Source organism: Lissotriton helveticus, chromosome 3_1 (genome assembly GCF_964261635.1).
Source record: "Lissotriton helveticus chromosome 3_1, aLisHel1.1, whole genome shotgun sequence".
Taxonomy (NCBI): domain Eukaryota; kingdom Metazoa; phylum Chordata; class Amphibia; order Caudata; family Salamandridae; genus Lissotriton; species Lissotriton helveticus.
The window spans coordinates 1,324,088,816-1,324,105,281 of record NC_136061.1 but is presented as its reverse complement, the minus strand read 5'-3'; positions in this window follow the sequence as shown (position 1 = coordinate 1,324,105,281).

Sequence of the window (16,466 nt, the reverse complement as noted above, 5' to 3'; positions counted from 1 at the left end):
TAAAAGAAACATACAAATGCACGTAAAGCTGTGTGTTATATGTCTAGCATCTTCAAATGCATAATACATATGAGAATACATGTGCAAGTAGAGAAATACTCCAGTCGCAAGACCATGCAGACCTTAAAAATTAACAGACTGCCCTTCCCAGACACCTAAAATGATACAGTGTATTTCAAGTGTACCTTTCCACAGACTCATACAATGTAGCCTAATCACTAATCCCACAACCACCAAGTCTTAAACCTCACTTTGGATCTGCAGCTTACCATTCTACTACTATTCAGAGTGTTGGGCTTAGTCAAATATAAAGCAGCAACCCTGTGCATGTCTCTGTTTTAGTTCTCACCATATTCCTGAAAGCATGCATGCATCTGTACCTTTTCCTTGTGGCATCTTATATAAAAGAAACATACACATACATGTATACCTATGTGTTATACATCTAGCATCTAGCATCTTCAGATGCTTAACTTGTATGAGAATATATGTGCAAGTAGAGACATCCCTAAGTCACAAGACAATGCAGATCTTAAAAGTTGACAGACTGCACTTCACATTCCAGACACGTAAATGTATGTGCCATACTGCAAGTGTACCTTTCCACAGACTCATACAAAGTAGCCTAATGAGTAATCCCTCACTTTTGAGCTGCAGCTTCACCAATCTACAACTACGTAGGGTTTAGGCCTAACCAAATATAAAACAGCAACCCTTCGCATGTGTCTGTTGTGAGTCTCATCATTTTCCTGAAAGTATGCATGCATGCATGTGTCTGTACCTTTTGCTAGTGCCATCATATATAAAAGGTACATACAAATAGATGTGTACCTGTGTTTTATATGTTTAGCATCTTCAGATGCATAACAAGTATGATAATACAATGGCAAGGAGAGATATACCTCAGTCACAAGACCATGCAGATCTTAAAACCTGACAGACTGGACTTCACATTCCAAACAGAAATGTAAAAGTGTACCCTTCCACATACTCATACAAAGTACCCCAATCAGTAATCACTCTACCAACATGTCTTAAACCTCACTTTAGAGCTACAGTTTAACCATTCTGCAACTGCTTTGGGGCTTAGCCAAATATAAAGCAGCAACCCTTCACATGTGTCAGTTGTAAGTCTCACCATGTTCTTGAAAGCATGCATGCACGTTTCTGCACATTTTCCTAGTGACATCTTATATAAAAGAAACATACTAACAGACGTATACCTGTGTTTTATACCTCTAGCATCTTCAGATGCATAACACATGAGAATATATGTGCAAGTATAGACATACCCCAGTCACAAGACCATGGAGATCTTAAAACTTGACAGACTGCACTTCAAATTCTAAACAGACACAAAATGATTTGCCGGACTTCAAGTGTATCTTTCCACAGATTCATACGAAGTACCGTAATGAGTAATCCCTCTACCAACACGTCTCAAACCTCACTTCTGAGCTGCAGCCTCACATTCTGGGCCCAGCCAAATATAAAGCAGCAACCCTTCATATGTGTCTGTTGTAAGTCTCACCATATTCCTAAAAGCATGTATGCGTGTATCTATACCTTTTGCTAGTGGTATCATATATAAAAGAGACATACAAACAAATGTATACCTGTGTTTTATATGTTTAGTATCTTCAGATAAATAACAAGTATGAGAATACAATGGCAAGGAGAGACATACCTCAGTCACAAGACCATAGAGATATTAAAACTTGACAGACTGCACTTTAAATTCCAAACAGACACATACAATGATGTGCTGTACTGCAAGTGTACCTTTACACAGATTCATACAAAGTACAGTAATGAGTAATCCCTCTACCAACTTGTCTTAATCCCCACTTTTGAGCTGCAGCTTCACCAATCTGCAACTGCGTAGGGTGTAGGCCTAGCCGAATATAAAACAGCAACCCTTTGCATGTGTCTGTTGTATGTCTTATCATGTTCCTGAAATTATGCATGCATGTGTCTGTACCTTTAGCTAGTGCCATCATATATAAAAGATACATACAAATAGATGTATACCTATGTTTTATATGTTTAGCATCTTCAGATGCATAACAAGTATGAGAATACAACGGCAAGGAGAGACATACCTCAGTCACAAGACCATGTAGATCTTAAAACCTGACAGACTGCACTTCACATTCCAAACAGAAACCCTTCCACAAACTCATACACAGTAACCTAATCAGTAATCACTCTACCAACATGTCTTAAACCTCACTTTTGAGCTACAGCTTAACCATTCTGCAACTACTTCGGGCCTAGCCAAATATAAAGAAGCAACCCTTCACATGTGTCTGTTGTAAGTCTCTCCATGTTCTTGAAAGCATACATGCACGTTTCTGCTCCTTTTCCTAGTGGCATCCTGTATAAAAGAAACATACACACAGATGTATACCTGTGTTTTAATCCTCTAGCATCTTTAGATGCATAACACATATGAGAATATATGTGCAAGTAGAGACATACCTCAGTCACAAGACCATGGAGAGCTTAAAACTTGACAGACTGCACTTCAAATTCCAAATGCACGCATAACATTATGTGCCGTACTTCAAGTGTACCTTTGAACAGATTCATACAAAGTACCGTAATGAGTAATCCCTCTGGCAACATGTCTTAATCCTTCACCTGTGCTGAACATTCTGCGCTAGTGCGGAACGTTCTATTGCATGGGCGGGGCCACGACGTCCAACGGGCGTGCGCAGCAATGGGGTTAAACCTCACTTTTGAGCTGCAGCCTCACCATTCTGCAACTTGGGCCTAGCCAAATATGAAGCAGCAACCCTTCACATGAGTCTGTTGTAAGTCTTACCATATTCCTAAAAGCATGTATGCGTGTGTCTATACCTTTTGCTAGTGGTATTGTATATAAAAGAAACATAGAAATAGAAGTTTACTTGTGTTTTATATGTCTAGCACCTTCAAATGCATAAAATGTATGAGAATATATGTGCAAGCAGAGACATACCTAAGTCACGAGACCATGCAGACCATGCATATCTTAACCACTTCCCTGCGGAGCAAATTCCGCTGCGGTGTGGGGTATTTAATTAGGGGGTGTAACCCCTTGCATGCGCAGGATGATCTACAGCCGTCCTACGTCACGGTAGGTGTGTGCGGAGGATGGCCAGCTGCTGTCTAAACTCCGCCCACTAATAATTCTCCCTCACAGGCAGGGACTTTGCACCGCGTTAGGGAATTGGCGGCGTTCGGACGGCCCCCGGCTATCCTGAGCACACGCCCACCATGAAGTAGGACGACAGTGGGCCATTCTGAGCACACAAGGGGTTAAAACTTACCAGACTGCACTTTACTTTCCTACGCGACATGTAATATTTTTTTAAAGATTTTGTTTATTAACTAAGAAAATGAAAAACACAAATGCTTCAGAAAACATTACAGTATACATAGTGTGAGTTTGGCATATACAGATTCATAATATTACCACAATTCAAACCTCCCAGTGGCCTGCCCACCCAATCAATCCCAAGGGTCTACCTTGGGGGCTACACTGCCACCCCATGCTCGGGCAATGTTGCACTTTGCCACCACTCCTGCTAGGGCAAGCCATGTTGTGGCCCATTTAGGCCATACTATTTCACCTGTCACCCCAAGGATACACCGTCTTGCATCTATTGGAACCTACTCCCCCATTACCATTGTCATCACTCGAGCCAAGCCAATCCAGTATGTTTGAATCTTTGGGCAGGCCCACAATATGTGGAAACAAATCCCTATCTTGGCACAGCCCCTGAGCTGACGTACAATGACCCATACGATACTGCACCCACCTCGAGGCATATGACCTGTGGAGAATGCAGAGTTGGATCAGCCTGAATCTTGCTTGTACAGCTATCTCTCTTGGGCTCTGCAGAGCCTCTCCCCAGTCATCATCCACAAGGAGATCCACATCCGACTCCCAGGCCGCCTGCAAGGCTCCCAGAGCCTGTTCTTTATTAGCTTTTTGTAGGTAAGGGATATCGCCATATCTATCATTAGATCAAAAAGGAATCTGTGGAATCTGAGAGTGGTGTGCACACCGGTATTGAGACCCCTTCCTTCAATTGATAGTGGAGTGCATGTAGACTGTAGGTATATGAAGTGTTCGGTCTTACCCATTTGGAACTCTGTCTGGAGACAATCAAATGTAATCATCTTCCCATTTTTCCAAATGTTTCCCAGGAGATCAATGCCTATACTACTCCACCTATGGACACCCTTCAGATGCCTCCCAGCTGATCATTTTAGTCGCCTTCCCCCATGCCAGGCCACCATGTGAGTGTGGTGTGGGAGGGTCGGGTCGCCCCTCCTCCTTCCATAGAGAGCAGACAGATAGCTACCCGCACCCATAGTGAATCGGTAGACCTGGTAGGTCGGCTCCTCAGTCAGTGAAAAGACCCACCCATTAATGTTAACAAGCTGAGCTTCCCAGTAATATTTTCTGATGTTCGGAACCGCAAGTACCCCTTCGTAGACCCCTTTCTGCAATTTCCTCAGGGCGATCCTAGGGCAACCTCCCCCCCCCATATCAGTGTTTGTTGTTCAGACTCAACCGCGCCGAAAAAAGCTTCCGGGATTTGGAATGGGGAATTCTGTATAGCGTACAGAAGGTGCAGGAGGGCCATCATTTTGAACAAAACTGTCCGTCCCATGAGGGAGATGGGCAATCGCCGCCAATGCGTCACATCCCCTTCAACCTTTCCAACTGCTAGTGTACATTTAACTGCATGAACTCCTCTTCCATTTTAGTGATCCAGATACCAAGATATTTAAAGGAATCTTTGTGGACCAACTCTTTACACGCCAACGTCAGAGCCGGAGGCTCTCCACTCAGGGTGTACACCAAGGATTTATCCCAATTGATGCGATATCCAGAATATTGACCAAAGGACTTTATAATATGGATACGCCTATGAAAGGTCTGTCTACGTCTATGGGCATACATAAGGATATTGTCCGCATAGAGGGAGATACGTTATTCCCACCACCCTCCCACATCAATGCCTCTCACCAGCAGATCTCCTCTTACCCATGAGGCCAGCAGTTTAAGTGCGAGTGCAAAGAGCACCAGTGAGATCGGGCAGCCCTGCTGCATACCCCTATGCAGCCAGAAAACTCTGGACACTGTTCAATTAATCATGACCCATACCAGCGGGGTAGTGTACAAAAGCTCAATCCAGGAGCGGAAGCCTGGGCCAAACCCTAACTTGGCAAGAACAGTCAACAAATATGGCTACTCAATACTATCGAAAGCCATATGTGCATCGAGTGAAAGGAATGCTGCCTGGTCATCAGGTTGCTGCTGTACCATGTGTTTTACCCCATATAAACAAGGGAGGTTCAACCTGGTGTTTCTGTGAGGCATAAATCTGGACTGGTCCGAGTGAATCAGAAACTGTATCACTGGGGATAGTCGGTTTGCAAGCGCCTTAGCCAATACCTTGGTCTTGAAATTCAAAAGCAAGATCGGTCGGTATGAACTACAAAGATCATGTGGTTTGCCTTTCTTAGGGATTACGACAATAGTAGCTGTCCTCAGGGTGCAGCGATATTGCTCAAGAACACAGTGCCTCTAGTGGTACTTCGCACATGGTGTGACCATATGGGGCGAAATGTTTTTGTTTCAACGTCTGTTTTTATTTTACCCCCCGAAAGGGGCACGCTGGGGAAACAGGTGACAATTACACAGCGATAAGCCTACAACCCTCAGTGGGCCGGCCGCGTCCAAAAAAGAAACAAGAATCACGTTGCAATAATAAACTGTGTGGACATGGTCAATGAGAACTTCAGGCAGATACAACAGTCCGCTAGAACCCCGGGTGTGTTTATAGAGTAGCGTGTGCCGCCCACCATTCCATGGTATCACCACTCAAAGGAGCAGACCCGCGAGAGCGGGCATCCACCCGAGGACAAACCTGAACAAGTAACAGACCAGATCGATCCAACATACAACCAGAAGCCTAGATGAAGGCAACAGAATAATAAGAATAGTTCAAGGAGGGAGAAGAGGGAAAGACAGAAAAGAGAAAGCCAGGGAAGAGGGGACCAGAGATCTCAGGGAGGTGCAGTCTTCATGGCACACCGCAGGGAACCTAGTTCAGTCCCCATGGTCGTCATCTCGTGGGACCACGCGGAGTGAAGGGGATCACCGCATCATCCACTAAACGCAGCGCCCTCAGCCTAGGAGGCATGCTCCGTGCGTGTTCAGTTTTGCATAGATAGGTCACCAAGGGCTGCCACACCTTCTCAAAGCGCGTGGTGCGAGACTGCAATCTCGCGGTGAGTAATTCCATAGTGATGACTTGCCATAGTCTCCCAAACCATGCAGCAATGGGGGGGGGTTCTGCCTTCTTCCAGTACAGGGCAATGAGTTGTCTGGCAGCACCTAGTATTTGTAATGATATAATCCATTCACATCGGGTCAGGGCGAGGAGATCGGCAGGTTTAATTCCCAACAACACTGTACTAGCGGCATCAGGCAAGGGGAACCCCAAGACCCCTCGTATGTGGCTCAGGACCTCTTTCCAAAAAATGGCAATCAGGGGGCAGGCCCACCAGATGTGCAAGTAATCCCCAGGCACATGATGGCACCTCCAGCAACCGGGAGAGGAGGAGGAGAACATTTTGTTCAAGCGCTGTGGCGTGTAATACCACTGAGTCATTACCTTATATGTGTTTTCTTGTTGTGGGATGCTGCGATACACTTTGGGGATATCTCTCCATAAGCGAGTCCACTGTGTCGGCGTGACAACGGCTCCTAGCGCCGTGTGCCATCTCTGTTGGTATGGTTGTGAAGGCGGGGCCTGAGGGTGTTGTAGTATCTGGTAGATCTGGGAAATTAGGCCCTTCGTGTCAGTGCAGGAGCGGGCCAGGCGCTCAAACGGAGTAAAGTCCCGTGTGGCCCCCGAGTATATCTCGTCCGTCAAGACCCAGTGGCGCAGCTGGTGATATTGCAACTCAGCTGTCTGCGGAAGCCGGAACTCCTCTCTACAGTGGGCAAAAGATTTAATGGTACCCCATCAAAGAGATCGGTGAGGACTCTGCAGTCGCCCTGTGTCCATTTATCAAAGGCTCTGGTGTGATAAGCCGGCGGGAACCACGGGTTGCCCTCGATAGGGGTATGTGGGGAGGGAAAAGTCGTGAGGCCCCTCTTTACCGCTATCCTATCCCACACGTCCAGCACTGTCCTTGTGGGTACCGCCAGATACGCGCTCGGAGATCGCCCCGCTTTATGAGTCCCAGCCAGATTCCAGATAGTACGCCCAGCGACCGCTCTGTCCATATGGAGCCATCCCTTTTCACTCCTCCTGGTGCCCCATTCCACCACAAAACGCAGGTGAGCTGCCCAATAATAATCCGCTAGATTAGGGCACGCGAGCCCTCCACGATCTCTCGGGGCCATAAGGAGCGTTTGGGAGAAGCGGGGCCTCTTACCCCCCCATATGAAGTTGGTGCAGTCTTTTTGCAAGGCGCGGATATGTGGCAAGGGGATAGGTGTGGGCAGGCATTGGAATAGGTAAAGGAGTTTGGGCAAGATAGTCATTTTGATTGCGTTGAGTCTCCCCAGCCATGAGGGGATGAGGGACTTCCACCGTCTCAGGTCCTCAAGGACCGATTTGCGACACTCGTTCCAGTTAAGCGACGACCATCCGTCTAGCGAGGGGGTCAGGAGTATGCCGAGGTATCGAATGTGGCGAGTCGTCCATTGGTATGGGCATAACTGCTCCAACGAAGGAACGTCCGACGGAGGGATCGTGAGGTTAAGTACCCAGGACTTTTCATGATTTATTTTAAGACCGGAGGCGCCCTCGAAGGTGCAGAGTACCGCATGGAGCGCTGGTAAGGACTGTCGGGGCTCTGTAAGGGTGAGGATGAGATCATCCGCGTAAAGCGCAACTTTATGCGTTCGCCCGCCCATCGGAATGCCGTGGACGCCCGGGTTGCGACGGATCATATCCGCCAGAGGCTCTATCGCCAGGGCGAACAGCAAGGGCGATAGAGGACAGCCCTGCCTAGTCCCTCTACCGATGTTGAACGGGTCGGTTAACCGCCCATTCACACGGATCCGGGCCCTTGGTGCCATATAGGGTGCCATGATCCTGGCGACCATCTTTGGACCAAGTCCCATTTTGCAAAGGACCGCCCGGAGGAACGACCAATCCACCCGGTCAAACGCTTTCTCAGCGTCCAATGAGAGGAGACAGGCCGGAATCTGCCAATGTTGGGCCTTCCCCACTAAATGCGCGATTCTGCGCATGTTGTCGGCCCCTTGGCGTCCATGGATAAAGCCCACCTGGTCTGGGTCGACGAGATCGGGCATATGGGGGTCCAGCCGCTTAGCCAATACCTTGGTGTATATTTTAAAGTCGGTATTGAGTAACGCTATCGGGCGATACGATGAGCAAAGTGCGGGGTCTTTCCCAGGTTTCGGGATTAAGGCTATTTCCGCCATCCCCATGTCTGGGGATGGGCCCTGACCCTCATCGAAAGAGGCAAAAAGTCGAAGGAGGTAAGGACTCAGCTGAGCCTGGAACATGCGATAGAAGGAAAGTGGCAAGCCGTCAGGTCCAGGCGTCCTCCCTAGATTGAGCTCTCTAATAGCCGAGGCCACCTCTTCTTGCGTTATCGATTCCTCCAGCAGCTCAGTCACGAGAGGTTGCAACGTCGACCCGCCATAGTGCTCCAAGACTTCCTCCATCAGGGCAGGGGTTGGTGGTTCCGCAGTGTACAGCGATGTGTAATAATCCCGGAATGCCCGCATCTTGTCCTCCGCTGCCGTTGCTCGCGCCCCGGTAGGGAGTGCCACGTTCGCTACATGGGATCTGGCCGCCTTGACTCTCAGCCTTCTCGCTAGGAGTTTTCTGACCTTATACCCGCCGTCATAATGTAGTTGTTTCAGAGCCAAAAGGGAGCCCTCAGCCCTGTTCGCACGCAGCAAGCGCAGCTGTCCCCTCAGATTCGCCAGGTGGCGTCTAGTTTGCAAGGTAGATCCCTCTTGATCCCGCGCCTCAGCAGCTCTCAGGTCCCTTACCAGGCCGTCCTCCATCGCTCTCCCCTCACGTGCCTTCGCAATCACTAGGGAAGTAATGTGGCCCCGTATCGTTGCCTTAAAGGCATCCCAGACCACCGAAAAAGGCGTCTCGGGCAGGTCATTGGTATCAAAATAGGAGGTGATAGCTGCGCGAATGTCCTCGACAGATGCCTCGTCCCGAAGGATATGCGGTGGCAGATACCATCTCCGTTCCCGGGGGGGACAGTTCCGCGGATCCCGAAGAAGCAGATCCACATGCGCGTGGTCCGAGATGGATATGTCCGACATCCCCACGTCCCGTACATCCCTGAGGAGGTCGTGGGACAAGAATAGATGGTTGATGCGGGAGTAGGATCGATGGGCGCTCGAATAGAAGGAGTATTCTCTCTTATCTGGGGAGAAGTAGCACCACGCGTCAAACAACCCTAGTTCGCCAATCTGCCTACGAAGCGCCAACGACATCGCCCCAGCCCCATTAAAGGGTCCCGCGCTCCGGTCAATCGAGGGGCACCAAACCATATTATAATCTCCCCCAAGGATGAGAGAGGGACTGCCCTGAGGTACCTGCTCCCGCAAGAGGTCTCGAAGGAAACGATCCTGCGCCAGATTGGGGGCATACACATTGCACAGCGTAAGTCTACGCGGACCCACCTCAACAGCCACCTTAAGGAAACGCCCATCTCCACTTCGGAAAAGCCTATTCTCCCCCCGCCTGATGCCAGCCTTGCACAGTATCGCCACCCCTGCCGTCTTCGTATCTGCTGTCGCCCAGTACTGGAGAGGGTATCTAGGGTGCGCCATGCGCCCAGTGTCCGCCTGGAGAAGGTGGGTCTCCTGTAAGAAAACGATGTCTGGGTCATGCCGCAGGAGATAGTGCCAGATCTGCTTGCGCTTATTGGGCGAATTAAGGCCCTTAACATTAAGGGACAGGATCTTTAGGGGGCCATTCACACTACTAGCCATGACAAGGAGCTCTAAAGTACGCCTTCCAAACCATCCGCAGCAATCCACACCGCAGCCACACACCCCGGCCATGTGTCCTCCCCCACCGCCTCCCACTTGCCACCCCTGGCTCCCCCCCAGGTCCCACACAGAGGGAAAGAGAAAGAAGAAAAGAGAGAGAGAGGAAGATAAGGGCAGACAGGAATATAGAACAAGCAGTCGTCAGCCTAACCGGCTGATAACATGAACCAGAAAAGTGCGGCCAACAGGGCCTGAGTCTTCTGTCCCCAGTACAGGGCATTCTACACCCGAAGGTTCGAACGCTCTTCGGGATGTCACTCCCCAAGGGGCAGTTCGAGGGGGACATGGTCATCAGGACGCACCAGGAGGCGTGGAGCCCCCACCGCCCCAGGCCCAGCGTGCGGGGCACTTCAGACCCCCCCCTGCACCCAGTCTCGGGTACGCAAAAGGAGCCATAAGAGTAGTACATCAGGAGGATCGCAGCATGTCGAGCTCCAGCATCAAGGCGTCGGGGGGCTCGGTGTGGGAGGGCGTCCCCCGGAGGCAGTCTCAGCCTCCTCAAGCGCGCGGATGTGATCAATAACGTCCTGCCTGGCCTGACTGTGTGTGGGCCCCGCAGCAAGGGGGATGCGACGTCTCCTCGGCACCGTGGTCTAATCAGGTCCGGCCGGGGCCCTCTTACGAGACGGAAATTTGGAAGGGCTTTCCGGAGGGGAAGAAGAAATGCCGAGCAGCCTCGCCGCCTCATTGTAGGACCTCAAAGCCTTCCGCCTGCCCTCCCATTGGAAAATAAGTGTGAAGGGATGGCCCCATTGGTAGGGAATGTTCATATTCCGCAGCTTCTTCGTCACCGGGCGGAAGGCGCGCCTATGTTTCAACGTGTTAGGTGCTAAGTCCTGAAATATTTGGATCTTGTGGCCCTTGTATTGAAGATCAGGCTTGTCTCTCGCGCACCTCCACATTTCCTCCTTTTCCACAAAAAAGTGCACCCTGGTTAGGATGTCTGGGAGGAGGCCCGACCTTCCCGCCGGGGCCGCAACACGGTGTGCCCGATCCAAAGTAGGAGGTGAGACATCCTTGTCCCCTCGGACCTCGTGGAGAAACTGTGCCACGTAACCCATCACGTCCTTCCCTTCTTCTCCGAGTGGCACACCACGGATACGGAGGTTGTTGCGCTGGCCTCTGTTTTCCAAATCTTCCTGCTTGACCTGGAGCTCAATGTTTTGTTATTCAAGGGCCAGTATGCGCTGCCACAAATGTTCCTGGTCTTCCGTGCGCGTGTCCATGCTCCTCTCCAGGCCATCCACCCGGTCGCCCAGCTCTGTGACCTCCTTTTTGAGTTCAGTGACACAGGAATGTACCTCAGTTCTCAGGGATCCTATCTCAGTCTTGAGGTCGGTCATGAAGGCGGCCATGAACGCCTGAGTCACCGGCGGGGAGTCCGCAGCTCCTCGGGACGGGCCCTCCCCGGCCACAGGCGCCCCCGTCTTGCCCCACATGGCTACAACTGTGTTATCTTTAGGGGCCGCCGCTGAGTCGGCCCTGACGCCTTTGTTGGTGCGCGTCATTGGTCCCTGCGAACGGCGAGGACCACCGGAAGCCACACTATCTTGAGCCCCCAGCGCCAGCAAGCAGGCGAAGGCAGTAGCAAGGGGGAGGAGAGGCCCACTGGGATGGCACTCGAGTATGGGGCACAGGGAGCAGATCCACACTCCGGACGTTCGAGGGCTCAAAGTCCAGAATACTCGGCACCCGCAGCAACAAGACAGCAGTGGGCCCCACACCCCTTCCCCCCCAGAGCAGTCCAAGCAGTCTTATTCCCACTGAGCCACAGTACCTCAAAGCATGCCGGTCAGTCCCTCCACTCCAGATACGCAGCAGCGCTCACCTCAGGGGCCCCACGTGTCGCAGCTGCTCCTCCTCACCAGAGCCTCGTACCGCCAGGCCTCCTCGACCCTCCTCTGCCAAATCTCCCTATCCGCCGCCAGGAGAGTTCCGCCAGGACCAGGGCACCGCCGATGGTCCCCAGAGGGGGGAGCGCGCTAGGACCCTGCGCTCCCTCACAGCACACCAACCGCCGAGGGGATCATGACGGCGGGCGCCATCCGCTTCAGCCAGTGCCCCCGGGGCATCACACACAGTCTGCCGTTGTCGGGTCCTCCACTCACGGCGTCCTCCTCCTCACGGCCCCGGGCAGTGGAGCCGCGGCGGGAGTACTCTGCCCCCGGTCCTCAGATGGCAGTTCTCCGCTTCGGGGTTGCCAGGCGACGAGCTCTGCCCTCACCGGGTGCGCCCGGTCAGCCAGGCAAACGCAGATAGGCGCCCTGCACCGCAGGAGAGTCTCGCCAGGACCAGGGCACCGCCGATGGACCCCAGAGGGGAGAGCGCACTAGGTCCCTGCGCCCCTTCTCCGCACTCCAACCGCCGAGGGAATCAAGATGGCGGGCGCCGTCCGCCGCTGCCAGTGCCCCCGGGGCACCACACGCAGCCCGCCGCTGTCAGGTCTTCCACCCACGGCGTCCTCCTCCTCACGGCCCTGGGCAGCGGAGCCGCGGCGGGAGCACCCGGCTCTCAGTCCCCCGCCCGGTCCTCACGCATCAGTCCTCCGCCTCGTGGTTGCCAGGCGATAAGCTCTGCTCTCCCCGGGGGCGTCCGGACAATCAGGTGAGCGCAGATAGGCGCCTTGCACCGCAAGTTGGCCCACAGGCAGGCAAGGCCAGATGTCCCCCTCACCAGGCGGGGTCAGGGGAGCAGGCAGACGTCCTCCGGTCCCCAGCGCTCCTCTCCCGCAGTCAGCATTGAGCCGCCGGTGCCGGGCACCAAGATGGCGGAATGGCGGGCTCAGTCCTCTCAAAGTCCCTCTTCTTCGCCAAGCGTCACGCAGGGCTCCACCATGCCAGCGCAGCTCACGATCACCAGGGAGCAGCTGTCCCCCACTCCGAGGCACAAAGGGGAGAGGTCAGGCCCCCCCAAACCCGCAATAATAGCTTCTAATTAGGCCCTCGGCAGCGGGAGCTCCTCGAGGGTACGTCCGCTCACATTGCCGCCGAAGCCACGCCCCCGGGGCGAAATGTTTTGATAAAGACACATGTTGCGGACAGGATTTTTCTATGCTTTTTTGCTTCAATTATGGCATATTTTGCCATTTATCAGCTCACTCGGACAACTGACGAATCACTTTTAATTTTCACTCTCATTTTGCTGCGCATACTACAAGTAACAAATCACGTTTTAGAATGACCTTAGAACTTCCCGGCACATTAGTTCTCGCTATTGGTAATTTTTTCACACAGTCCTATTGACACGCTTTACTTAGGCGGATGTCTTCTCAACCCTTTGATCTATCTCCCTTTCAGATTCTCCAGTTTCTTGTTTACCTACACATCTGGAGAGTTGTCTTCTACGAATTACATTGTTATTTGACTCTTTTGGAACCTTATTGTTATTAATTTAGGTAAGCCACTATTACATATACGGCCTTTGACCGCTTCTAGTCCTTATGAAATTGGGGGTCCCAATAGAGCCGCTTATCAGGCTGGCCCTATTTTTTGTTTCTTATTAGAATTCTCCGGTCACAGCATCTTTACTCAGTCCTGGGCCCTGTTGGGTCGGAAGTATCAGCGACGGAGTGGTGAGCATTCTTTCAGTTCTTAATTGTCAAAGCATTTCCTTTCCCTAACCCACCAATCCCCCCTTATCTTTCCTATGGAATACCTTTTCTCCCTATCTACCCTCTTTTCTCTTTCTACCTGCTTTTGAATTCCATTAATTTAAGGAGAATGATCTAGGATTCCAATATTCGTTTTCTGTACCTTTACGCTTCTCTAGACTCCACAAATGTCACATCATATATCGTTAGGTAGGGTCCGTTTTTTGAATGAAGTATTACTCGGAACACTTGCTTGTTTTCCGATACCGGTCACTCCTCCCATCGTCTAATAGGTTTCGGTAGTAGACTTTCTTTTCCTTTTCTCGCCCCTGATTTTCTTTTTCTTTCCCTTATTTATTTTAATTCTCACTTTTCATCCCTTGAACACTACTTTGTTAGATTACTCGCATGATACTTCTGTCATATAGCACCAGGAATTTCTTTCTATCATTTAAACAATTTCTAAATCGCCGGTTTGTCATCACGCGTGCAGTGAAATCCTTTTCCAGTCTTTACATCGTATGGTGTTATGTAACACACCATTTAACGAATGTATGTGAGCATCATATACCCCATCACTTCTCTTTGTATCCCCCCAGCCCTGAAGAGTTGCGGGAAGGTTGTCCCACACACGCGACGAAACACGTGTCGGCTGGTTCTGATAAACATTAAAGACACACTATCCACCAATTGACTACATAAATCTGTGTTTTTTTGATTAATACAACGCTTTGTCCCAATTGTTTGAATTTTGTTTACCCTGACAACTTTGTTTTACAACTAAAGTGTGCATATGTTTTTGTCTTTCATCGTTTCTCTCGTGTGTCCAACCCCTCGGGCCCACTTGACGATCCGGATAAACAATCATGAGTGTCTCTCTAACCATCTTCTCTGCGCTGGTTGCTCCTCAGAGGTCGTCCCTTGTCTAGCAAGTCCTGCACCTCCGAGTGTGCCGTAAAGAACTGTTGTGTAGGAATCTAGGACCCTAGTGTAATTTTCCCGATTCATGCCCATATATAGGTATAAATTACCCGATCCTTATATAGGCATAGAAATCATTACCATATTTAGACTGAGCCTATGCAGCCCAAATACGGCATGGCTACTTCCACTAAGTTCCAAGAATCAACAACGATTTCTTAGAAAAACCCGCCTTCAGCAGCTAGGGACTTTCCCTTGCCTAAATACTAATTTATCTAGGAAATCATGGAGTTTTCAAAGAACTGAGTCTTTGATGAAGTTATTATGTTCAATCATACGTCAAACTCGGCACCTTCAAGGTATAAATATGCCTACATTTGCCCAGACAAACACACAGTGGTTTTGAGCAGTTCGACTAGCTACTTGCCTGACGCGCCCTGCAGCAAGAAGTGCCGAAGGAAGCCGACCCTCCAACTGACACACTGAGAGACGCTGTCTTTTCTCCTGCCGAGAAATCCAGCTCCAGTGTTTCCAGGCTACCCTTGCGGGTTGCTGGGAAATCGAGTCCTGCGAGAGAGATACAAGACCTCCTTCATTCTAAAACCAAGGTACGGAGCTGATTAGACCCTTAGAGAATTCTTGGAATAGATTCATTGCAAAGAATACTAAACTTAAACTACACCTCACTTACTTCTTCCCTTGTACTAGACTTAGGTTAGGTACACCGTGGTAGGCTTATTTTAGAAGCACCAGTTGAGTACTTTTAGTCATTATTTATCACTGTATGTATTTTATGTATATTATGGCTAAGATACCATATCATGCTTTTACAGTATTATTTTATAATACTTTTCGTGTTGTACGCATTATACTTTATAACCAGTATTACGATTGTAGCAGTACATTTCTTATGCTTGAGAAAGAAGACTGTTCAAAAATACTTTTTATTGAAAACGCCCGTCTCTCTATTTCTCAGCACCTCTGGTGAAACGAAGCATGCACGATTGACTGAGTAAAATAGCTAACTATTGTTTCCGCAACTCTAGAGATTGATTTCCTATTCTTGGGAAACAAAGGTGTCATGTTTATGCGGTTGTTAGAAACTAATCCCTTCTTGTGAATTCGAGAACGTTTCTAGTGACCCTTGAGCTAGCTGGCACTCACACTTAAGTTTAATATATTCAGTAGAGACCTAGTCGACCTCAGTCCTACGTCTAAACTACAGGATATATTATTCCAATGCGCAGAGCCTATTGGGAATATAGGAACTACACTACAGAACCAGGACCTACCATTTTCAATCACTTAAAGTTTCGCCAGGAAAAACATCATATACTTTATGCCCCTTTCCCTGAGGGTGCGCTTCACTCCATCAAAGGTACGGCGCTCCTGCTGCAAAGTAAAATCCAGGAAGAATTTAACATTCGTCTTTTCATAAGGGAGGTCACCATGGAGCCTAGCAGCATGCAAAATAGCGTCCCAGTCCCTATAATTCAGGAATCCTAGCAAAGATTGTTCTGGGGGATGCCCCTGGCTTCGACAGAGAGACCGGAGCTCTGTGGGCCCTTTCAACTGCAAAAAAAGTTGACGGTCGTTTAGGTTTGAGAGGTTTGAGATGGTTCAGTATTAAGCCCTCATGGAAAAGGTCCATACTAGGGCCTTCCACCCCCTCCGGGACCACCATCGCCCGTATGTAGTTCCGACAGGCCCTTCCTTCCTGGTTCTCCAGCTTCAGGGCCACTTGTTTGTGTTGGTGAACTAGGTGCTGGACCTGCTTCTCCAATTTACATGTGGTAGATTGAAGTTCCGTTATGTTTGTCTCCACCACTGTAACCCTCTCCGAGGTCTTATTCATATCAGCATGGATTAAGTTCATTTCGATAGAGA